Genomic DNA, 25,181 nt, shown 5'->3' with positions numbered 1-25,181 from the left:
AAAAATTTAATTATTTGGTAAAAATCTAATGTAAATAGTACATGTTCACAAATTCATAAATCAGATCTTCGTAGACAACCCCACTTCCCGGACAAAGCCCAGTACCTTCCCAGGGTCGACATTGTCGAATAGTGTTTTTAAGTTAGTGGCTCTAAAATATTTCTCCCTATATGAGGTTTGCGGGGCATGTCCTCCGACAGAGTGAAATACGCATACCAAGAGTTGTAATGACAAGGAGGCCAATACGAAGAAATCACAAACAGGGACGTCCTCGTATAACTTGGCGCCACACTTTCATGGAGGACCTCAGAGCAGTGGACACCAGGTGGGAAGAGGCTTCAGACATTGCCAGTGACAGATTTTTGTGGAGACAGCTTGCCACCAAATGCACCAAACGGCGCGGGAGGACCTAAGTCTTAAGTAAAAATTAGTTATATTGCAGACGTTCCTTCAAAAGAGAGTCACGTGCAACGCGTATCCACGTGTATCTAGTCGTGTATGTTAATTAGAGACTTCGACTCGACTAAGTTATAGGTTTTCCTGTTTGATTTAGCCACGCCGTTCCATGCTCGAATGGCACTAGTGAAAAAGGAGCACTTGTCCTAGCATGAAGAATAAGAAATGTGCCGCTATCTTTGTTTGTAGATTATGGGCTCAGTGTTTTATTGATTATTGCAACTTTGCTTTTCAGTCTTCTGTTCTTCAGTGTCTTTAAGTGATTTTGGTGTTACTCTAGTCCAATGTGAATATCCGTTTGTTATCAATCCCACTGCTTTGCGTCTGTTCTAGTTTCTTTCTGTTGAAGGTTCTCACACATCTTCCACTATTGGCCTATTTATTTCTTCACATGTTTTTGGGTACACCATGAAACTAAATCTACGAAATCTGGATTAAGGAGAAAAATCTCGATCTACTCGGTTGAAAGCCGTAAAAAAAACATTAACACATAAATTTTAATGAAAGAAAAAAAAACACATTACAAATGTGACCACGTGATGGCGTGGTTCAAATGTCTAATTGAAGTCTACAACTTACAAAGAGTTGTGCAGGGTTTTTGTTCATTCAGTAGTTGGCGTGGGTGGAAAGACTTGAGGTTCAAAGTGATACAAAAAAAAAATGGTCAGACATTTCCGCTGGCGTGAAGGGAGGGCGAGGAGAGGTTGTTGTAATTATAGCTTTGGGCCGAATCTCTCGGGCCCCGAGATGTGTAGGCTTGTGCCACAGAGAGAAATCGCTGATACATTCAGTGATAATCTCAAGATGAAAACAAAAAACCTAGTCAACTCGTGTGTATATATCTAGAGACTTCAAGATGATAAGTAAAAAAAATGATTTCTAGTTATGATTGAGTGATGTATTCATGAATGATTAAGTGATGTATTCATGAATGATTAAGTGATGTATTCATGAATGATTAAGTGATGTATTCATGAATGACTACGTGATGTATCCATGAATGATTGAGTGATATATGCGTGAATGATTGAGTGATGTATCATGTATGATTGAGTGATGTATTCATGAATGATTGAGTGATGTATTCATGAATGATTAAGTGATGTATTCATGAATGACTAAGTGATGTATCCATGAATGATTGAGTGATATATGCGTGAATGATTGAGTGATGTATCATGTATGATTGATTTATGTATCCATGTGTTGATGAATGTGTTACCAGAACTATTCGTTAAAATCTCGGACAAAAAAAACAACAACAACTAACCAATGAACTGATCTGACCTCTGGTCCATTGTCATATTTACACAATGAGGTTTAATTAATTCTTGTTACTTCCGCAAATAAACGCCGCTATCTGTCACAGATCGCCCACAGCTCCACAATAAAGTGACTCCAACTGACCAGGACTCCCCCCACCCACCACCTAGCCGCGCGCCAAGCCAACAGAAAGAGAGAGAGAGAGAGAGAGAGAGGGCGCACATTTCCAGGAATCCAAAGATTTGAACGCACACATCATATACAAGTGGCTAAAGGACTAGCAGTTTTGTGTTCACTGAATTAGGATTATATACTAAGACTATGTTCTTGTAGGTAAGTACGTGAGACTATAGAGTTCACCCAAAAGACTACGGGGGTCACAGCCTCATTGAGCAATGGACTGGGGGTTAGAGTTTAGGAAAGGTTAAAGTTGAAAGATCAATCCGATTAGCTGTGTGGTACGCGCGCTGAACTGCCGTTCGGTGTTCTCGATGGTCCCGGGTTCAAACCCATGCGCTGCCATCTCCTATGATGTAGATTAGTTTCAACTTTGAAGAAACATCCGAAACATGTCAAACATTTTAGAAACATTTTTTTGTCTTACAAACAGCTCATGTTGGATCCCTGTATGACGTTTATATTTCTCTACGTTTAGAATCAGGTCAGAGTTATACTTCTAACGATTAGTGGGTAAAAAGTCTCAACTCAAATGTTCTAGCAGCTGTAACATTCCGTGGAGCATCAATTAAAAAAAAAACAAAATGACCTTCACATTTAGAGTAAAAACAAACACAAGACTTCTATATAGGCTAGTGGAGACAACTATTGTGTCCTATTCAAAGTCAGGCACTTAAAAAACAACACCTATACATTACCTGCTAGAGTCGTGGAAGAAAGACGATCCCTTTTCAACAGAGATATACAAGCAGACCAGAGATATACAAGCAGACAGAGATATACAAGCAGACCAGTGTTTTCCAAGCTTTTTCCTTAACGGAACACTTCGCACATTCTGAGAATTTATCGGAACACTTTGCTTATATTTTTTTTAGAGAGATTCATTCACGTGGTGGCCTACTAGTTAATTACTCCAGTAGTTCAAGGAACACCTATTCAGGCCTGGCGGAACACTATGGTTCCGCGGAACAGTTTGGGAAACTCTGAAATAGAGCATACAATTAGTAACGAAGATTCTCACACTGATAACAATTTCAAATCCACCAGGACCCTAACTCATTTTGACTGAAACTTATTTGAAAACTAATCCTAACCTTAAACACAGACCTGAAACCACACACCGCCAACTTTTTATTGATAAATGACCAAAAAAAAATGTCAACACTAATAGAAACAGTTGAACGCCCCCTCCCCTTCTTAAACAAATGTTGTCTAGTGAATCTAGGTGCTGTTTCCACTGTAATAAGTTTTATCTTACACTCACTATGCTCAGTAACTTTATACTATCAATAATCATCTCTATTATACACTGAGTGAACATGCTGCCGGAACAACGTTTAGATACTTCTTTTTTATTAATCTGTGGGGGGTTTTTTTTAGTGAAGAGAGGCGTGGTTTGCTTAACCCTTAAAGTGCTGAGCTGTTTTGAAATGGTTGCATACAAAATGGAAATTACAATTCTGATGTTTAGAGGCCAAACTGGCACACGCGTTGTAAGGGTTAACGTTTGAAATATCTAAGGAATCAAAGAAGTCGTTACTGCAGGCACTCGACCAATCAAAGGTGTCATTGCATTAGCCGTTATCCGGTTTTGTTTAGGCTACGACTGAATGACCGCGCCTTCCCCTGCCACTGAACTAGCCATGAACAGATTCGTAGCACCAAATGTCTGCTGCTTATAACCCTGCCAGAAGTACACACAGAGGTGACCACTGGAATTTATCCTAAGCCCATTCAAGCCTGGAATGATAAGAATTCTGAAGAAATCTTGGGGTGATACAAATTTAATAGTATTTACTATTATTTAGTGACTATATATTCTAAATAAATATTGTAATGATATGACTTTAATAGTATGTACTACTATTTAGTGACTATATGTGATTTCACACAAACACACTTGTAATGGTGGCAGGAAGAAAAGTGTGTTGTATTGTCAGCCTGACAGACTGATGTACTTTGCATTGGACTGTTGTTCATTTGACAAATATGTCTCATGCTCGACCGAACACTCGGGGAAAAAGTTTGTTTCGTTACAATTCGAGAGGAACTTTTTCATCACACCCAAGAAAAGAATTCCGTTTTTTTTTTTCAATTTCCGCATTTCGGAAAGTTTATTTCCATCTCATGCCCAATACAATGAATTTTAAAAATGTGAACGTAAAGAAAAACGAATGTCCAAGTAATCCATGGTCAACAATCCTCTACCTACTACCCTCAGTTGGACGCTTTATCTGTCTTCGCCACCCTGGTCAACAATCCTCTATCTACTACCCTCAGTTGGACGCTTTATCTGTCTTCGCCACCATGGTCAACAATCCTCTATCTACTACCCTCAGTTGGACGCTTTATATGTCTTCGCCACCCTGGTCAACAATCCTCTATCTACTACCCTCAGTTGGACGCTTTATCTGTCTTCGCCACCACCAGAGTACATCATTATCAGCTTTTAATATGCTCGTGGTAAGAGCTCAACTGTAAGTCTGCAAGCACGTTTGTTTCCACATTACCATTAATTAAACTAGCTATAATTAGAATCCACGTGACTAGATCATTACATGTATCTATACATATGTATGTTGATATGACAACACCTGTGGTTGACATGTTGGACGTAGGTAATCGATAATCCTAAAACATAATACATACACATCACATCGAGTAGACATAGTGTCTTGTGAGCTTGTTGAGTAGTACAAACTAGGATGAAATGAAGAACTTTAGCGAATATACAAGTGCGAGTGTCGAAAACACAACCCAGTATGAAGGGAAACAGTTGCTATAGAAGTACGAGCGTCGAAAACACAACCCAGTATGAAGGGAAACAGTTGATATAGAAGTGCGAGCGTCGAAAACACAACCCAGTATGAAGGGAAACATTTGATATAGAAGTACGAGCGTTGAAAACACAACCCAGTATGAATGGGAAACAGTTGATATAGAAGTACGAGCGTTGAAAACACAACCCAGTATGAATGGGAAACAGTTGATATAGAAGTACGAGCGTTGAAAACACAACCCAGTATGAAGGGAAACATTTGATATAGAAGTACGAGCGTTGAAAACACAACCCAGTATGAATGGGGAAACATTTGATATAGAAGTACGAGCGTTGAAAACACAACCCAGTATGAATGGGGAAACAGTTGATATAGAAGTACGAGCGTTGAAAACACAACCCAGTATGAATGGGGAAACAGTTGATATAGAAGTACGAGCGTTGAAAACACAACCCAGTATGAATGGGGAAACAGTTGATATAGAAGTACGAGCGTTGAAAACACAACCCAGTATGAATGGGAAACAGTTGATATAGAAGTACGAGCGTTGAAAACACAACCCAGTATGAATGGGGAAACAGTTGATATAGAAGTACGAGCGTTGAAAACACAACCCAGTATGAATGGGAAACAGTTGATATAGAAGTACGAGCGTTGAAAACACAACCCAGTATGAATGGGGAAACAGTTGATATAGAAGTACGAGCGTTGAAAACACAACCCAGTATGAATGGGAAACAGTTGACTGAGACAGAAACTTAGATGACTAAGTGTTGATCAAAGAGTTGATTCTCAATTAGCGGAGTGTCAAAGTCGACTGTCCTTAGCTAGATGTTGCTTTTTCTCAAGCCTATTTTCATATTGACCTATTTATTAACTTGACTAACCTAATCGAATATAGCCACGCCACGTTGGGACGTTCACTATCAGTATTAAATAGTATTGTGCGTACTTCTAATTAAGTCATGCAGCCCCCCCCCCCCCCCTTTCTCAACCAGCTTTAAAAGAAAATTCCTACTCTATGTATTTGCTTCCCCTCCCTAAGTAGGAAAAGATTGGGTGGAGGTTTGAAAAGTCCCGATACAATCAATAATGTCAGCGAAGCGACGATCTGGGCCTATCAACTCACATCCTAGCTGACTTCATAGAAACATTAAGTAGGAATTCATGCCAGAATATCTATAACTTGTCAGTTTTCTGCCTATGTCTTTTCATCACCTGATTCTCCCAATTATTCGCCGTGCCGTCTACTAACAGCAGGGGCGGACTGACTATATGGGCAATTGGGGAAATGCCCGGTGGGCCGGTAGGGCCACCTAAAGGGTCTCATGAATGCCACTATGGCACGCAATAAATTGTTAAAAGTTTTATATTCTCATATATAAAGGCTATATAAGCGTCAAGTTAAAAACATCCTTTACGGACCACAGTGTAATACTAAATTAATCTAACACATTTTCACTAATAATGTAATAGCCTACATCTGTAGACAGTGCTATTAGTAGGCTTCATCTTTTTAGGGCCTACAAACATAGCGATTAAAAAGCAACATCAGGCCTTTATTTCTTATAAAGAAATGCATGCATTATCGATACATTATTTTAAAAAAATAAAGATTTTGAGAACCGATAGGCCTATAATTGGAGGCCCATCATATGATATACAATTGATGGGCCGTACTGTATAGCAATGCCTGCGGCCGATTTGGACATGCAGTCCGCCCCTGACTAACAGTCTCGGTCTTACATATGGATCTACAATAATCCTACAATACGTTACGTGCACAAGGACACTTGATCTTTGTCTGCTTATTTAATATGGATATAGAGAAGATAACATTTCCCTTGTTACAACATCAACAGAATGACAATTTGACACCAGGACAGGAGGTACACTTCTGCTAAGCACTGGTGCAGGAGTCAGTCAAGAATAAGGTTCAAAGACTCCCCCAGTTTTCTTAACAAAACTGCCTTAAGTTTAGACATTAACCTCATTTTCATTGACGGCACTGTCACGACGCTAGAAGTCCCGCGCTTAATGTCCACACTTTGAAAAAATCCAAACAGATACATTGATTGAACATGTCTTTAAAGGTCAAACTTGAAACAGCTTAAAAGATAAAGATGCGCAATATTCGTTTCTCTCCAAAGTTAAACAGCAGCCAAGCTTTCATCGATCTTCGAAGATGAGATCAAACAAACAAAATCTTTAAAAAATTTAAAAACAAAAGCTTTTATATGGGGGAAGAACCTCACTATCACTGCCATATTCTCAATAGTGCAGGGAAAAGCTCCTTTTTTTCTATGTAAAACACGATTTACTAATTACCACTAACTGATGACTAATAAGACACTTTTTTTTAATTGATTCATGAACTGTCATCACTGTGAATGTTTATGCAAAATTTTAACTTGATCAGAGAATGGGAAGTGGGAGAAAAACGTGCACAAAATGTAATAATCGGAATAACTTCATATATACAGCCAGTAATCTCAATAACCAGCATTTATTTCCCTTATTCGATACCAAACAAAACAATGAATTACCAATGAATTACCAATAATGGATTACCAATTTACTAATTAGTTAATTATTTCATAGATTGATGTTCTGTTAGGTACAAGAAATAATTGTGTCAAGATCTGGATGTGGGAAAAATAACGTGCAGAAACTGTAGCAGACAGGCAGACAGACAGACAGACAGACAGAGTGAGTTGATAGAAGCTTTGTTACACGTGCTTACAAAACGAGGGAATCAGAATGCTCATAAAGATGAAAAGAAAGTTCTTCAGAACACGGAGTTAGGAAAAGGAATTCATTCTAATAGCATTAGGCTTTAAGAGCCACGTGAGATAAAAAAACATCATAAACTATTTTCCGAAACAAGAGAGCGTCTTAAAGAAAGACAACACTAGGTCAGTGTGTCACATGGCCAGGCAGCCAATCCATTGACCTGGAGCTGTATCAACAGTTTTGAACGCCTGAACTCAGCAGTGGGTCTTCAGAAATAGCTCTGGTTGCTACCACATTCACCACCAGCGCTAATTACGCTGAATGTTTTGTTTCGCTAATAGATTCGAAGTGAGTTCTATTTTTAATACGTGACTTCCAAAAACAAAACAACAACAAAAAAACCCCCCAAAAAACTGAATCGTCAATACTGAACAATCTAGAGCCAGCATGAGAACTCGAAGAGATTAAAAAAAATGGCCCCCGAAATGCCATTATTAGTTTTGTGTTGTCTGTCTGTCACGTTTAGATCTAACTAAAAGCGGTAATCGAGATTCGAGTTCATCAAATTTTGTAGAGAGCTTACAGGAGCATCGGGTACTTTGTACTCTCTGTAAGAGAACCATTTTGTTTTTAAAGGAAACAAACCTTTTTTTTTTCTATTATAATACTTAAGAAAATTATAGATCTATAACATCTGCAGCCTTTACTCAGAATGGTACTGAAGGAATACAAATACTTGGTAAGGAAAATACTCATTTTGTTCTTTTTTTGTAACAATATGTTCAGTTTTGTCTAAAATGTGTGTCTAATTTAGTAAGTGTTATCTGCTTCATAAGAAACTATTTGTTTTAAAAAGTGTTTTTTTTTTGGGTTTCATTATTAATAAGAACTGAGGCAACACGTGACATACTGACAGAAATTCTTCAAGCACGTGACATACTGATAGACATTCTTCAAGCACGTGACATACTGATAGACATTTTTCAAGCACGTGACATACTTAGACATTTTTCAAGCACGTGACATACTGATAGACATTTTTCAAGCACGTGACATACTGATAGACATTCTTCAAGCAAGTGACATACTGATAGACATTCTTCAAGCACGTGACATACTGATAGACATTCTTCAAGCACGTGACATACTGATAGACATTCTTCATAGACATTCTTCAAGCACGTGACATACTGATAGACATTTTTCAAGCACGTGACATACTGATAGACATTCTTCAAGCAAGTGACATACTGATAGACATTCTTCATAGACATTCTTCAAGCACGTGACATACTGATAGACATTCTTCAAGCACGTGACATACTGATAGACATTCTTCATAGACATTCTTCAAGCACGTGACATACTGATAGACATTCTTCACGCACGTGACATACTGATAGACATTCTTCACGCAAGTGACATACTGATAGACATTCTTCAAGCACGTGACATACTGATAGACATTCTTGAAAGATGTGATTGGTAGGCCTAGTGGCTGGTTTTGTTTTATAGCAATGTGTGTTCCGTCTCAACATCTCAGAACATTCGATTCGTTCATTTGTGTACTTGAAATCATGTACTGCTCACTCTTGCTATATTCAGACAAGTGAGAAGCTGGACTTGGTGCAATGGGTGTGTGCGATCGTAGGAAATACACTTTTCAATGTACGCTTAACTCTTTCTCTCCTAACTGACGATACCAACGTTGATTCCACGACAAAGTGATACATAATTACGGAGAGAAAGAGTTAATATACGGGAAGTTAGGGTAGTGGGTATTAGTAACTCATAGTTTCCGATAGCCACACATGAAAGTTTCGCATGACTTTCTGGTCACTATTAGTTTTATATACTAACAATTACTACAAGAATTGCTCCCTATTGACTAATTAATTTAAGTTATTTTATTCATGTAAGTTCGTAATACTCAAAATATCGATTTTCTTTTTTGACCTGCATTTTTTACACACAAAAAATGGACCAAAGGGGCCGCCCACGAGTTCGTGCACTAACTCCCTATGAGTGATTGTACCAATGGGTGTTTCTCCTAGTGCTGTGCCCACTTGATGCATATGTAAGCCGATAGTCGTTGTTGCGCATGTCACGGGCGTCGTAACAGCGGATATGATGGCGTCATCAAACACAATTGAACGCGTGTTTGTCTGTGTTAGGGACAAAATGCGCCTGCGTGTGGGCGTGCGTGAGGGGAGAGGAGTGTGTGTGTGTGTGTAGGAGTGTGAGTGTGCGTGTAGGAGTGATTCGTCCATAAAACTTGAACCAGTTGTTCAGTTAATGGAAAAGAAAGGTTTTTCAACGGCCATCTTATCTCAACGACATCTGGCCGGTAACCTGAGCGCCAAAACAATTCTTAGTCTCCGCTATCCCGGCTCTATCCACGCACACTAGTGTAGACTCTAATGAGCCAAACTTTCCTCGGACACTAGATGCAACGTAGCGTTCTTTTAAACCACCAGACATGTTCAGTTCACATTTCTTGTTTCTATTGCGAGTCCGAGCAGACGTGGATACCCAAGCAGCTCTCATTAATTATACATGTAGAGTCGTCAAGGTCACCTTGTGAGAGATGCATCTAGAAATATTTTCATTTTTTATTTGGGTTGATTTGGGGGGATAGGAAAGGGGAGTGGGGCCCAAATCAACATTTTATATACTAACTTTTTTCTGACTAGAGTAGCGCTAGTGTTTCTAAGTTTTTCTAACCAGAACTAGTGTTTTAGGTTTTTCTAACTAGAACTAGTGTTTTTCCCTGTACTAAACTAGCAAACCATGGGGCAGAAGACATAGAAATAAATTATTGGAAGTTTCTTTATAGACTAGCATAAAGTGGTATAAAAGTCAGCACTTTGTGTGATCAGCGGTTAGCGAGGTTGTCATCTGGCCTACGAGGTAGATCTTGTCACGTGGCCAGTACAATGATCTAACTTTACTGACCCAACACATTTCAAGTAGTTCTCCAGCGTCTGGAAACTCAAAAGACTTGCTTAACTCATAAATTACAACTCCCAGCTGGATCTGAACTGAAAAGATTCGGGTCTGAAGTAAAGAGCTTTACCAACAGTGCAGTACACCACAAAAGTCAATAGTATATTGTAGCAGAAAGTTGAGCTGAACTCATGATGCTAAACGACTTATTTAAAGTACTGCGCACCAAGTCGGCAAAGAACACTGCTAGATGGCCATTCATTCTGAGAGTTTGTCTACTTGACATTGTCACACTAATGGTTTCTTTGCCTCTATGTTTGATGGTCTACACTTGCAAGTACGCGCATACATTGTTTGATTCCATAGAAGTTAGTTTACCTGATGAAAAGTGACATAGAGAGCCGTGAGTCTAGCTAGAAAAACATTCAATATAAAGGATGTAAGAAAAACAAAGGGCTTGGACTAAAAATAGCACAAGAAGGCAAGGTGGCTGAGTGGTAAAGTGCTTGGCTTCCGAACTGGGGATCCCGGGTTCGAATCTTAGTGAAGACTGGGATTTTCAATTTCGGGATCTGACATTAGTTGGGAAAAAAGTAAAGGCGGTTGGTCGTTGTTGCTGGCCACATGACACCCTCGTTAACCGTCGACCACAGAAACAGTTGACCTTTACATCATCTGCCCTATAGATCGCAAGGTCTGAAAGGGAAACTTTAATTTTTAAAAATAGCAGACGGCTGACTTGCAACAAGTTGAACTACAATCGTGAAGGGATCACACTAGTCAGTTAAATGATATCAACAAGTTCCAAGTCCGTTCTTAAATAAATAGGGCCTCTTAACAATTGCATAACTATGATGACACGATGGAGCCAGCAGCCACGGGGCATGAATAAAGTTCTATAGTATTTTTTGAAAAGAAAAAAAACAAACAGGCTGATACAATTAAAGAAAGATGAAAAGAAAATTTTTTGATCAGATGCACAACGTCAGTGTTAACCGATTCGATATGCACAAAGTCAGTGTTAACCGATTCGAAATGCACAAAGTCAGTGTTAACCGATTCGAAATGCACAAAGCCAGTGTTAACCGATTCGAAATGCACAAAGTCAGTATTAACAGATTCGAAATGCACAAAGTCAGTGTTAACCGATTCGATATGCACAAAGTCAGTGTTAAACGATTCGAAATGCACAAAGTCAGTGTTAACCGATTCGAAATGCACAAACTCAGTGTTAACCGATTCGAAATGCACAAACTCAGTGTTAAACGAGTCTAAATGCACAAACTCAGTGTTAAACAAGTCTAAATGTTCAAGTTCGACAACTCTGTATTCTGGTTTGTTAGACAACATGTAAAAATAAAAAGGAGGGGGAAAAGGGGGGGGGGGCGCTGATGGTCAAAATCAATAAAACCGAAATTGAATCATTATCATCATCCTGACTTTCATCTGATTGACAACACCGGAAGCGTAAAAGGTTGTAAATCACTACTGCTTGCTAATCGATAATTCTGATAGTAAACTTCTTTGTACAAGACTCCACAGAACTCCAAGGAGAGACCAGAGTGGAACAGAACACCGAACAAAGAGTCGAGTTACTCATGGAAACATGAGCCAGTAAATGTATTAAAAAAACAAACAAAAATTAAACAGTTACATCACAAAGATTGAGGGGGGGGGAGGTCTAACGAAGATGTGACGAAACAAGGTCGGCAATTCTTTCTATGAGACGAATAGATTTCTAGACCTCCCTAAACATTTGAGTCAGTTCGAGTTTCTCTGTAAACACGAGAGTCACGGGGTAGGCCTACTTCTCTGACAACTATTCCAGCACTGACGAGACACACACTTCAAAACACACACTTCAAGACACAGACTTCAAGACACAGACTTCAAGACACAGACTTCAAGACACACACTTCAAGACACATTGACTTCAAGACACAGACCTCAAGACACAGACTTCAAGACACATTGACTTCAAGACACAGACTTCAAGACACATTGAATGCAAGACACAGTCTTCAAGACACATTGACTTCAAGACACAGACTTCAAGACACAGACTTCAAGACACATTGACTTCAAGACACAGACTTCAAGACACATTGACTTCAAGACACATTGACTTCAAGACACATATTTCAAGACACACACTTCAAGACACATTGACTTCAAGACACATTGACTTCAAGACAAAGAGTCTAGATAATTATCAACAATAAATCCCCGCATAGTGGACGTCCCAACGTATATCATTCAATACAATCGAGCTAGTCAAATGTTTTACAAAATAATCCACAGTTCCAGACTGCAGTCTCTTCTTCTTCTCTGTAATTTTTAATACTAAAACGAATTCTTCTTAAACTCCACCCCCCCCCCTAACCCTAACCCCTAACCCAGGGGATTGGCTCAAAACTTGAACCACTAACTACTGCTTGGTTTTTAAATGCTACAAATGTGATGGCATGTGTGTGTGTGTCTGTCAGTGTAGCAAGTTGTGGTCACGTGAAATGTTTGAGATATCCTCCTTTAAACACCTAAAATCAACGTACACATTGACCAGATAGTTTTTGACAGTCTACTGAAACTTGTTGAGTCCAGGTTTGTTTTTGTCATTTCAAATCAGACGTTTTTTTCCCCCACCTAATGCGTTATTCTGGACAGGAGTGGTGGTGGTGCCCGGTCGTTGACTTGTAGCACCAACTTGCTAGTACAACTGAACTGACGTAGGCGTATTATATTTTAAATAAATAAACTTGAAATAGCTTTGAACAAAAACCCAACCTAACGTTTATTACAATATACACAAGATTTAACTTCAGGTGAGACGTAGATCTAATAGTCTTGAAAATAAAGTGATTGCTTCACAAACATCTAACAACAAAAACACGTCTTTACTCGTTCGTGTCTCTAAACCATCTGCCGTTCTTAATATACATGATGACAAACCCGGTCGTGATTTCATCATTCTCCAAGTCCAAAAAATGAATACTCCCTTTCTTCATCATCACCTAGGACACACACACACACACCATAACAAGTGGGTCTTTTTGTGTCCAAACGAGAACTTATCACATCGGTCAGTAGACACACTGACTGGTCAAAATACTGACTAGTGGAGACACACTGACTGGTCAAAATACTGACTAGTGGAGACACACCGACTGGTCAAAATACTGACTAGTGGAGACACACCGACTGGTCAAAATACTGACTAGTGGAGACACACTGGTCAAAATACTGACTATTGGAGACACACTGACTGGTCAAAATACTGACTATTGGAGACACACTGGAACGTGATTCTTGGGCGGAACAACCCCAAATCTCACTATTTACTCGAAAATGAAAAGAAGAAAGACCTGTGTCTGCTCTCTATCGCAGACATTGATCTAGCTATCTTACATACGGCAAGACATCCTGCCCAGTGACACCTAATCGTAGCTCTACCGCGAGCCGAACACAACGCACTATGCATCCCCCAACAGGAACCGCTACTCCTGACATTTTACTATCAGCCAGCAGACGTGTACGCATTCCATTCAAAACGAAATAATAACGATTGTTATTGCCAGATTTTCTTGATCGTATGGTAAACACGCAATCAAACACGTTCAAAGCAACACGAATTCAATGTGCGCGCGCGTGTGTGTGGATGGGAATTCAATCAAAACAAACAAGATTGTAAAAAAAAAAAAACCCAGGCGCCCACTCAAATATGAATTACGTTTGATCGTCTAATCTTCAACAAAGTCATCATTTCCGTTCGGCTGCTGGACATCTTGATTCTACAACAGACTGATGCTATTGTACTGCTGGACATCTTGATTCTCTATCAGACTGATGCTATTGTATTGCTGGACATCTTGATTCTCTATCAGACTGATGCTATTGTACTGCTGGACATCTTGATTCTCTATCAGACTGATGCTATTGTATTGCTGGACATCTTGATTCTCTAACAGACTGATGCTATTGTATTGCTGGACATCTTGATTCTCTATCAGACTGATGCTATTGTATTGCTGGACATCTTGATTCTCTAACAGACTGATGCTATTGTATTGCTGGACATCTTGATTCTCTAACAGACTGATGCTATTGTACTGCTGGACATCTTGATTCTCTATCAGACTGATGCTATTGTATTGCAATCCATTCCGATGACGTTTTGTCTGGAACGGAATAATACTATCTCAGCTCAATGTCAGGTACCGGGTGTTGTGTGAATCTCTTTCAATTAGTAGCAATGATTACATCACAGGAAACACTTAAACAGAGCATGTCCACGTGGACGACTGGAACGAAATACAGGTACGATATGTGGTCTTTGAGATGGGCTACATATATATGCCAGTGCAAAAGTTGTCCTAGGCAAATGTTGGTGCTAGTATATATGTCAGTGCAGGGCCGGTCTTAGGCCACTGCAACCCATGCGGCCGCAGTGGGAGCCGCACTTTCATAGGCCCCGCGCTATGCGAATTCTAGGTGTAAATTATTAAATTAAACCATTTTAACTTATCATTAAAGGGTTCCTGGAATTCTCCTAAAATTATAAAATATAAGAAAAAAGTCATGAAAATCTCCTGAAATTATTAAAAGTGATTTTGTACTTCGTAAAGTCTAAATAAAATGCAAAGACGAATTTCTTTTCTAATACAAAATCTTAATTTGTACTTATTATCCTTACCACTACCTAAATTAGGCCCGGTGCAATCCATTTCGCATAGGGCCCTGCAACCTATAGGACCGGCCCTGTGTCAGTGCAAGTCTAATCCTAGGCAAATGTTGGTGCTAGTATATATGTCAGTGCAAGTCTAATCCTAGGCAAAAGTTGGTGCTAGATAATATGTCAGTGCAAGTCTAGTCCTGGTGAACTGTTATGTACTGGTATGTATGTCAGTGCAAGTCTAGTCAACTTTAATGAGGTCGAAAACTGCACTTGACAACCAAGTTGTTTGACTTGACATCAAGATTGTATCGATGTAAATTCATATCATAATGCATCACATGGTCCAGACAATAACATAGGCCAAAGGTCAACATCAAAGAAGTTTGTGTCTCCGCAATGCCCGACACCATCAGCAAGTGGATCACAGAAAGCCCCTATCTGACAACATCATGATGCAATGAGCTGCGCATGACAAGTGGCAGTGGGCAGCGGTATAGACTGAGATCAAGTGTGAAGTGGCAGTAGACACTGGTCACGACTAAGATCAAAGCGTTGCGTCATAGAACGCAAGTTCAACAAACATACCGAAAACATTATCAATCTTGTATAATATCTTAAATTGAAAATAGTTGTCTCGTTAAACCACTATTTAAAAACACGCAAACAACATGCCCATATTTTCAACTACCAGCTTCATTGCACCGTACATTACAAAAGGATTGAATGCTTGCAATCTCGTTTCCTTTCATGGTCTCTGTAAGCAATTAGCAACGGCTTGAAGTCATTGGAAAGAAAAGGAAGAAAGAAAAAAAGAAGTGGGCGGGGGGGGGGCGTGCAGAGACGTCATTAATTCTAGCAGCTAATCTCTAACAATGTCCAGCTCTGACTTCATAACACACCAACTTTGTGTCACACTATGGTATCTTATTAACAAGGTGTTAAGCTTTCACTTGAGCGTTGTACTGAGTATTCTAGTCATAAAGCTGTTTCCTACGACAGAGCTCTATGTTCTCATTTTCCTTGATGTGTTTCAGACTGCCCAGTCTTTCTCTTGTTTCTGTTTGTCGCTATCGTGTAGAAATTTAATAGTCGACTCATTTTCAGTGCAATTTTTTAAAAGTAACTCTTCAATTATGACAATTTTTTTTTAAAAAAGTCCACACCCACCAAGGTCTGTTAGCTCTCACACTAGCACCAGCTAACGTCCACAGCTACATCCATGAACTACTTCCCACAGTTACAGCCATAAATTAATTCCCACAGTTACAGCCATGAACTAATCTCCATAGTTACAGCCATGAACTAATCTCCACAGTTACAGCCATGAACTACTTCCCACAGTTACAGCCATGAACTAATCTCCATAGTTAAAGCCATGAACTAATCTCCACAGTTACAGCCATGAACTACTTCCCACAGTTACAGCCATGAACTAATCTCCATAGTTACAGCCATGAACTAATCTCCACAGTTACAGCCATGAACTACTTCCCACAGTTACAGCCATGAACTACTTCCCACAGTTACAGCCATGAACTAATCTCCATAGTTACAGCCATGAACTAATCTCCACAGTTACAGCCATGAACTACTTCCCACAGTTACAGCCATGAACTAATCTCCACAGTTACAGTCATGAACTACTTCCCACAGTTACAGCCATGAACTAATCTCCATAGTTACAGCCATGAACTAATCTCCACAGTTACAGCCATGAACTACTTCCCACAGTTACAGCCATGAACTAATCTCCATAGTTACAGCCATGAACTAATCTCCAAAGTTACAGCCATGAACTACTTCCCACAGTTACAGCCATGAACTACTTTCCACAGTTACAGCCATGAACTAATCTCCATAGTTACAGCCATGAACTTATCTCCATAGTTACAGCCATGAACTACTTCCCACAGTTACAGCCATGAACTACTTCCCACAGTTACAGCCATGAACTACTTCCCACAGTTACAGCCATGAACTAATCTCCATAGTTACAGCCATGAACAAAATCCCACAGCTAGAAGCATGAGCCAACTCCTATTGCTAGACCCAAAATATCGCGATGAAACAATTCCCACAGTTATAGCCACAAACTCCTAGACTCTTGTTTTTTTTCAAATACAATCTAGATGACATTATTTAGATCTATTTCTCTACTCTTTATGGCCGACGAATTGTTCTCAAAAACCCAGAATGAATAAGATAAGGCAATGAAACCAAGCCCACAATCCTTCTGAACGTGAGTAGGTGTGCGCGTGGGGAGGTGGCACTAAACAATGACTACGCGTTTAATTCATTTCTAACGCGAGGTCATCGTCTGGATCTACCAACACATCAAAACAACAGAGCCGACATCTCAAGAGGCCATGACCCGGAAGTGCTATCTCAAGCAGACCAAAACGTGAAGCATTATCATTTAGCAGACCTGGTCTTGAGTTACTGCCCCGGAGCTCTTTGCAGCGTTAGCAGAAACATAAATTCTAGCATAAGGTCAAACTGTGTATGTTTAAGAAATGAATCTACTATTAAGAAAAAAAATCCCAGAAGCGGGAAGACACTAGTTCAGGCTAATGTTCTGCTCACCTAATGATATGTTTATTATTATATTATTATAGCTTTTATATAGCGCTACTTTCATGCTTATAGCATGCTCAGAGCGCTTTTGGTCCAATCTCATTTGTGGACCAGTTGGGGGGGGGGGGGGGAGGGGTATCTAGGAGTTGGTTTTCCGTGCTGCCGAGTCGGGTGTCGAACCTCGAGCCCCCTTCTAGGTAGCCAAGCCAAGCCAAGTTCAAGCGCACTTGGCCTCTCGACCACGCTTACTGTTTAGTAATAGGTCTAATGATTTCTAGATATTAGGAAACAGATACCACACCAACACACTGACTACTGCATCATGATTAGAAATATTCATCCCCACATCCACCTTTAAAATAAATAAAATAAAGACCATAAAACACTTATCATAGTAAACTCTATAAGACCTAAAAGTACAAGACTCCGTTTCTTCTGCATCTCGATAGAAACAAATCAAGAATTTAATCTCATCACTACAAGACCGGGTCCAGTGATAGCTCACACCTGAGGGGGTGAGGAATCCGTCTAAGGTGCTATGTTTATAGGCTATTAGCTGTCTCTCTCTCTCTCTCACACACACACACACACACGAAGGTAAACACATAACGTCCCAATGATCTTACACGAGACCAGATTACATACATTCAGTTGCGGCACGTGGGCATCACGTGGCGGTCAGAGAGGGCGTACAAGAGAATACCCGAAAGGCCGAATCCATAAAAGTAATATAACATATTCTACCGGCGCCACACTGGGAGAGCAGGGGGGCGGGCAAGTCGACAAAGAACGTTATCACACCCCCAGCCACAGCCAACGCGGACACTATCTGTAGTGGGAATAACATTCACTTGTACGAATGGCAGGATTGCCTTTAGAGTTGAAAGGGGGGCGATCCATTTACTAGTTTTGCGGAAATTCCCATAAAAAGATTCCCATTGAATCTATCTATAAATTATTAAAGAGGTTACTAATCATTACTAAATCTTCGTGACCATGATCCATCAACTGATGAGAAAAAACCCACAACAATATTACAAAGAGAGTTTGTGTTATCAGACAAACTCAGAGGCGGCCCCCATCAAATTCACCAATGGACGAGAAATATGTTCAGGCCATATTCTTGTTTTGATCGTTTAAAAAAAAAAAATATGGCGTTATTTTTCACATAAAAGCAAACAGTGCAACACGTCGACTTTGACAAAGCTCTTCTAACTCTTCTGGAATAAGTAGAGCAGCGTTAAGTGATCACCTAAGATCAGCATGAAAACCTCCCGATACAGTGTCGGTGTCACCCCCTCCCCATCAATTTTCTTGAAATATGTTCCAATGGATATTGTAGCTAGTTTTTTTTTTTTTTTTTTTTTTTTGTTGAACCAATACAGTGAGCTGATTACCTACTTTTTTTGTGGTTTTTACTCAAATGTAAAATCCCAATGTTCATAACATTTATTCAAATGTTATTGAAAATTTTACAATAATATTTAATTAAAATTATAAACAGACTTAACATCATATGAACAGGTTTCTTTTGTAATACTTTACATGGTATAACGCACGAATCTATGAATGAAGCTTGATTTATTAATGAAGAAGCCTGTGACCTTTTTAAAAGACTTACCTCCCATGAAGTTTTTCATTTAAAAGTGGTGTAATTTTTTGAAAAATCTGCTTGCATATATAATTTTAAATTATAATGGTTCACTTTCGGAAAAGAAAAAAGTAGCCGTTGCATCATAACTTTGAATGATCTAAAATATCATTATGTCCGATTTTCATTTTCTCTTCAATTTCTGATATCTAAACGGGACGGACGGATTGACAGACAGGCCACACAAAGCTAATAGCGTCTTTCCCCTTTCGGGAGGCCGCTAAAAAGGGTCATCCTAAAATTATAGTTAATGATGATATGTGGCAATTAGAATAATGTTATAATGGTCAGATCACTGGGGTTATCTTATCCTTCTTACTTGAAATCGAACGTGCTAGATTTTTATTCATTAATATATATATATTGTTTAAATATTTATTTCAGCGTATTGGAACCTAAAGCGCGCAACCTGCTAACCAAGGGGGATGAAACACTAAATAAATGAAGTATATTTGAATACTGTTCAGGTGATAAACTTCATTATTACCAATGTTTAAACATTATAATAGACAAATTGTTACTTCTTAGTATGGTATACTTGCTAATACTTGCTTCTGAAATTAGAGAGACTCAAACATATTCTGTTGCATAAAGCATTTTCATACGTCTCTGCCAACGCGATTCCACCCGTCTTTTCACAATAGGATAGAATTTTAAAATGCCTTACTATCGTTCTATTTATGTCTTTTGCGTGACCAAAACAGGCCCTTTTTCATGGCGCCTTAAGGCTTTACATGGAGACAATCTTTTGGAGATCACGCACATTACAAATGTGCACGTGTTTTCCTGTTCCTCACATGTCGGCTAGTCGCTGGGAGAATGAATGTCCGCTGCTCAGAATGCCGGGAAATGTTTGGCCAGTCTCAACCATGCAGCTCTCCTTGAGACTCCCTTTTGACTGGGCTGGGAGAACAAATGACTTCGTCTGAGGTGTGTGTGTGGGGGGGGGGGGGAGGCGTCAAACGTAAAAAAGTTTTTAGAACCACTGATTTATTCTAGCGAAACAGAGATGGGCGCATTATCAAAAGGCTCTTAGATCACTGACACTATCTCAGTCACAGACACTCTCTAAGGCAAGAAGAACAAAGTCTCAAAATTAAATCAAAGAAATGCATCTATATATAAAATAACTAATAACTAACATTTCCCACCGGCTGAGCCCGTTGCTTTGGTCCCAGGCTATATACATACTGTTTGTTTTGCCATGCCCCCCCCCCCATTTTTTTTTCTTACTTATAACTTGCACCGACCTGTAAATTGGAGTAGAACTTCACTAGCCCCCAGGTCTAAACTCTCCAACTTAACATATAGTCCTGATTATTCTTCTGCTTTTCAGTTATAATATGGAAATATTTTGATAGCCAGTACGATATTTTGTGGCCTGGACTTTATTTTTTTAAAATAAACTTGTCACATTTTAACAATACCCTTTTGTGGCCACTGTATTCTAGTAAGTGATAGGTTTAATTGAAACTGTCCGCTTTCAAACGTCCTCCCAAGCACACCCAATTCTGACCTGTCCATTGGATATCACGTTTGTCTTTGACATACAAATCCCTGACTTTCACGTTTGTCTTTGACATACAAATCCCTGACTTTCACGTTTCACTTTTACACACAAATCCCTGACTTTCACGTTTGTCTTTGACATACAAATCCCTGACTTTCACGTTTCACTTTTACATACAAATCCCTGACTTTCACGTTTGTCTTTGACATACAAATCCCTGACTTTCACGTTTCACTTTGACATACAAATCCCTGACTTTCACGTTTCACTTTGACATACAAATCCCTGACTTTCACGTTTCTCTTTTACATACAAATTCCTGACTTTCACGTTTCTCTTTGACATACAAATTCCTGACTTTCACGCTTCTCTTTGACATACAAATCCCTGACTTTTCTTCGGCTTATTAATTCATTCTTTCAGTATTTCATAAACTCCGAGTTGCTTTCGATGGGATTCCTTTCTTTGTTATCACTCCGGTGTCTCATCCGAGAATTCTCTCTTTTTTTTTTTTAATCTCCACCATCAGCACACAAAATAATATTGTTATTAGTTATTATTATTATTTATTTCCACAAACATATACTAGGTCAAAGTCGGCTTCATATGACCAAAAAATAAATATTTTATACAATGTCTTCAGAAGTTTTGCGCTAAGAAGAAATGTATGCACACACACACACGTTCAAATATTACTTTCAAACGGAAAAGAGTTTGATCGTGTACTTTTGGATAGACTCTATGTCGGCTTCGAAATACATAGTGGACCTAAAACGCGAATCAAGAGTCGCTTTTGGTAACTTGAACCGCTGTGGTTCCAATCGTGAAGGGTGCTTAGTTGTTCAGGGCACACGGAAAGTAGTAACTGGTTCAAGTTTCGGACACTTTCGTCCACCGGGATAATTTAGTGATAAAACAGTCAGGGCCCTTAGGGATAGAGTCTAGGTAATATAAAAAAAAAATGTTTCTGCTGCTCTACTAACAATGAGACTTGCACTGAATAGATCCACGTACGCTGAAGAAAAGGAAAAAAATTCTTAGCTAAACAGTACATAAATTTAACTGGTTAAACCCCCACCCCACACCCTTTCCGACGCAACATTCAATGACCACAGAAACGGATGACCACAATGGAGACAAATACGGATTATCACACAACATCCAGGTTATTAGCTGGCCGCAGAAATGTATGTACCACACGACACCCAGGCTATTAACTGGCCAGAGAAACGCATGTTCCACACGACACCCAGGTTGTTAACTGGCCAGAGAAACGCATGTTCCACACGACACCCAGGCTATTAACTGGCCAGAGAAACGCATGTTCCACACGACACCCAGGCTATTAACTGGCCAGAGAAACGCATGTTCCACACGACACCCAGGTTGTTAACTGGCCATAAATACATGTGACCTAAACATTAATCCCAGATGATTTCTCATGAGAGGTGTCAAAAGTAGAAATGTGTTTGTAATTCTACTGTCTATCGCTTCAGTGCAAGAAACACACATGGCGGGAATACATTTGGATCCTGGTGAAAACTGAACACACTTGTCTAAACACTTGCTTTTCAAATGAATATCGTCTGCTTCTCATTGCACTTGCTGTGGTGGCAGGAAAGGAAGGGGGTGCACTTAGATTTACTCCAACCATGGTAAAAAAATAGTTTCCATTGAGCTGAGATAAACCCACAGCGTAATCAAGGATATGTGTATGCTCAAAGTTAAACCACAGCGTAATCAAGGAAATGTGTATACTCAAAGTTAAACCACAGCGTAATCAAGGAAATGTGTATACTCAAAGTTAAACCACAGCGTAATCAAGGAAATGTGTATACTCAAAGTTAAACCACAGCGTAATCAAGGAAATGTGTATACTCAAAGTTGTGTTCAACGTAATCAAGGAAATGTGCATGACCAAAGTTAATCTGTCTAATCAAAGCAACTGAGGTTTCAGAGCGTTGTGGTTGTCAACTGCCTCAGTACCATGTCTGTGTCATGGGCAGAACTGGAGAGTCCTATCAGAGGCACAGAGAAAAAAACGTGTTCATGTGAACAAGTACAATGTTCAGAACTTAACAACAAAATCATTTCTGGCACAAAGATAGTTACAAATATGTGCAGGAAATAGACTAGAAAGAAATGCAGTCGAAAAGGGTCAAGATTTCCTTCTGCATTCGTCAACAGATTTTTTTAATTTGAATGTCCAACCTGGTAACAATGGGTGATTACAATGGCCAATAACGTTTTTACTCACCGGCTATACTTGATGACTTTCATCTAGATTTGTTTTCAAAGCATTCATTGTTTATTATTTCAAGACATTTGATTTTGAAGTCAACTCTAGACTCTCTCGCCCCCGCCACGTGTCTACACAATCTTGAGTTCGTTATTCTAGCTCCATAAAGATGGTCTTTTACTTTTACTAGAAGATTTTGCTGACTGGGTTTTCACGTTTGTCTAATCAAACAGAAACCGGAAATCACACAACTTTCTCATTTCACTATGTACAAACTGGCAGGTAAAAATCTAGGTCTAAAAACAACAACAAACCCTCCAGCTAAAAACAACAGAAACCTGGTCAACTTGAAAATGTTTTCTACAACGTCGTGGAACGAGAGAACATGAGAACGAAGAAAAATACAAAAAACAAGATCAATTCTGTCATTCCCTCCGGCATTTTTTTTGTTTTGTTTTGTCCTTGATCGTTAAAAACAACAACAAACGTTTATTGAGGACACGTTATTGTTGTCAAAGTGAGATGAGAAAAACAAAAAATAACCCCCAGCTTTGTGTTGTTCTCTCAATTGGTGAGGCGGACTTTTCTTTCACTGAACCGTTACGTGATGCGGTCAAACCGTAGTGTTCTTCATAACTGCGCTCCTAAACACTTGGCGCTTTCAGTAACACATTTTTTGTAATGCATTGTAATGGTGCTTAGATGGCCGAATTTGCTTTCTTTATTAGACCTACAATGCATAGGGTTAGGCGGAGACGCACTCGCTAACACAGGCGCAATTTGGGTTCATTGTACCGAATTAGTTCTGAAATATTTGCATAGAGTTAGTTTTGAAAAAAAACTGCACTGAGTTAGTTCTGGAAAATATATTAGTTCTGGAATATTTGCCCCGAGTTAGTTCTGGGGAAAAAACTGTACTGAGTTAGTTCTGGAAAATATATTAGTTCTGCAATATTTGCACCGAGATAGTGAAAAAAAAACTGTACTGAGTTAGTTCTGGAAAATATATTAGTTATTAGCGGAATATTTGCACCGAGTTAGTTCTGGAAAAAACTGCACTGAGTTAGTTCTGGAAAATATATTAGTTCTGCAATATTTGCACCGAGATAGTGAAAAAAAAAACTGTACTGAGTTAGTTCTGGAAAATATATTAGTTATCAGCGGAATATTTGCACCGAGCTAGTTCTGGAAAAAACTGCACTGAGTTAGTTCTGGAAAATATATTAGTTCTGCAATATTTGCCCCGAGTTAGTTCTGGGGAAAAACTGTACTGAGTTAGTTCTGGAAAATATATTAGTTCTGCAATATTTGCACCGAGATAGTGAAAAAAAAAAAAACTGTACTGAGTTAGTTCTGGAAAATATATTAGTTATTAGCGGAATATTTGCACCGAGTTAGTTCTGGAAAAAACTGCACTGAGTTAGTTCTGGAAAATATATTAGTTCTGCAATATTTGCACCGAGATAGTGAAAAAAAAAACTGTACTGAGTTAGTTCTGGAAAATATATTAGTTATTAGCGGAATATTTGCACCGAGTTAGTTCTGGAAAAAACTGCACTGAGTTAGTTCTGGAAAATATATTAGTTCTGCAATATTTGCACCGAGATAGTGAAAAAAAAAAAAAAAACTGTACTGAGTTAGTTCTGGAAAATATATTAGTTGCGGAATATTTGCACCGAGTTAGTTCTGGAAAAACTGTACTGAGTTAGTTCTGGAAAAAACTGTACTGAGTTCTGGAAATGGTCGTTGAGCTGGCCACATGACACCTTGGCTAACAGTGGGCCACAGATACGGATATCAGTGTTTTGGTCTTTTCTGATCTGCTCTTGGCTGACTTTGGCTCAATGCCACGGCACCATGACGTACCACTGTGGGTAGGGTCAACTGAGCTCGCGTTAAAATCTTACAACCAAACAATTAAGAGATGTAACGTCCTTTGCTAATGAAAGACCTACAGTGGACAACTGGACATCACATTTGATGTTTTCACTTTGCTAATGAAAGACCTACAGTGGACTACTGGACATCACATTTGATGGTTTCACTTTTCTAATGAAAGACCTACAGTGGACAACTGGACATCACATTTGATGTTTTCACTTTGCTAATGAAAGACCTACAATGGACAACTGGACATCACATTTGATGTTTTCACTTTGCTAATAATGAAAGACCTACAG

The 25,181-nt window shown here is 39.2% G+C and overlaps 2 protein-coding genes across 2 annotated transcripts in view; one reads left to right on the top strand and one right to left on the bottom strand.

Moving 5' to 3' along the window:
• Positions 1-25,181, bottom strand: part of LOC129928657 (ER membrane protein complex subunit 10-like) — a 95,494-nt gene that overhangs the window by 20,360 nt on the left and 49,953 nt on the right. The gene's annotated exons all lie outside the window — the stretch shown is intronic.
• The window catches only part of LOC106072556 (probable G-protein coupled receptor B0563.6), a 52,021-nt gene continuing 28,612 nt past the window's right edge, over positions 1,773-25,181 (top strand). The window contains exon 1 of the mRNA XM_056043848.1: positions 1,773-2,052. The gene's annotated coding sequence lies outside the window, so the exon portion shown is untranslated. The remainder of the gene's footprint in view (positions 2,053-25,181) is intronic.

The sequence above is a fragment of the Biomphalaria glabrata genome, chromosome 10 (assembly GCF_947242115.1).
Source record: "Biomphalaria glabrata chromosome 10, xgBioGlab47.1, whole genome shotgun sequence".
Lineage (NCBI taxonomy): Eukaryota > Metazoa > Mollusca > Gastropoda > Planorbidae > Biomphalaria > Biomphalaria glabrata.
This window is presented reverse-complemented; position numbering and strand designations above follow the sequence as displayed.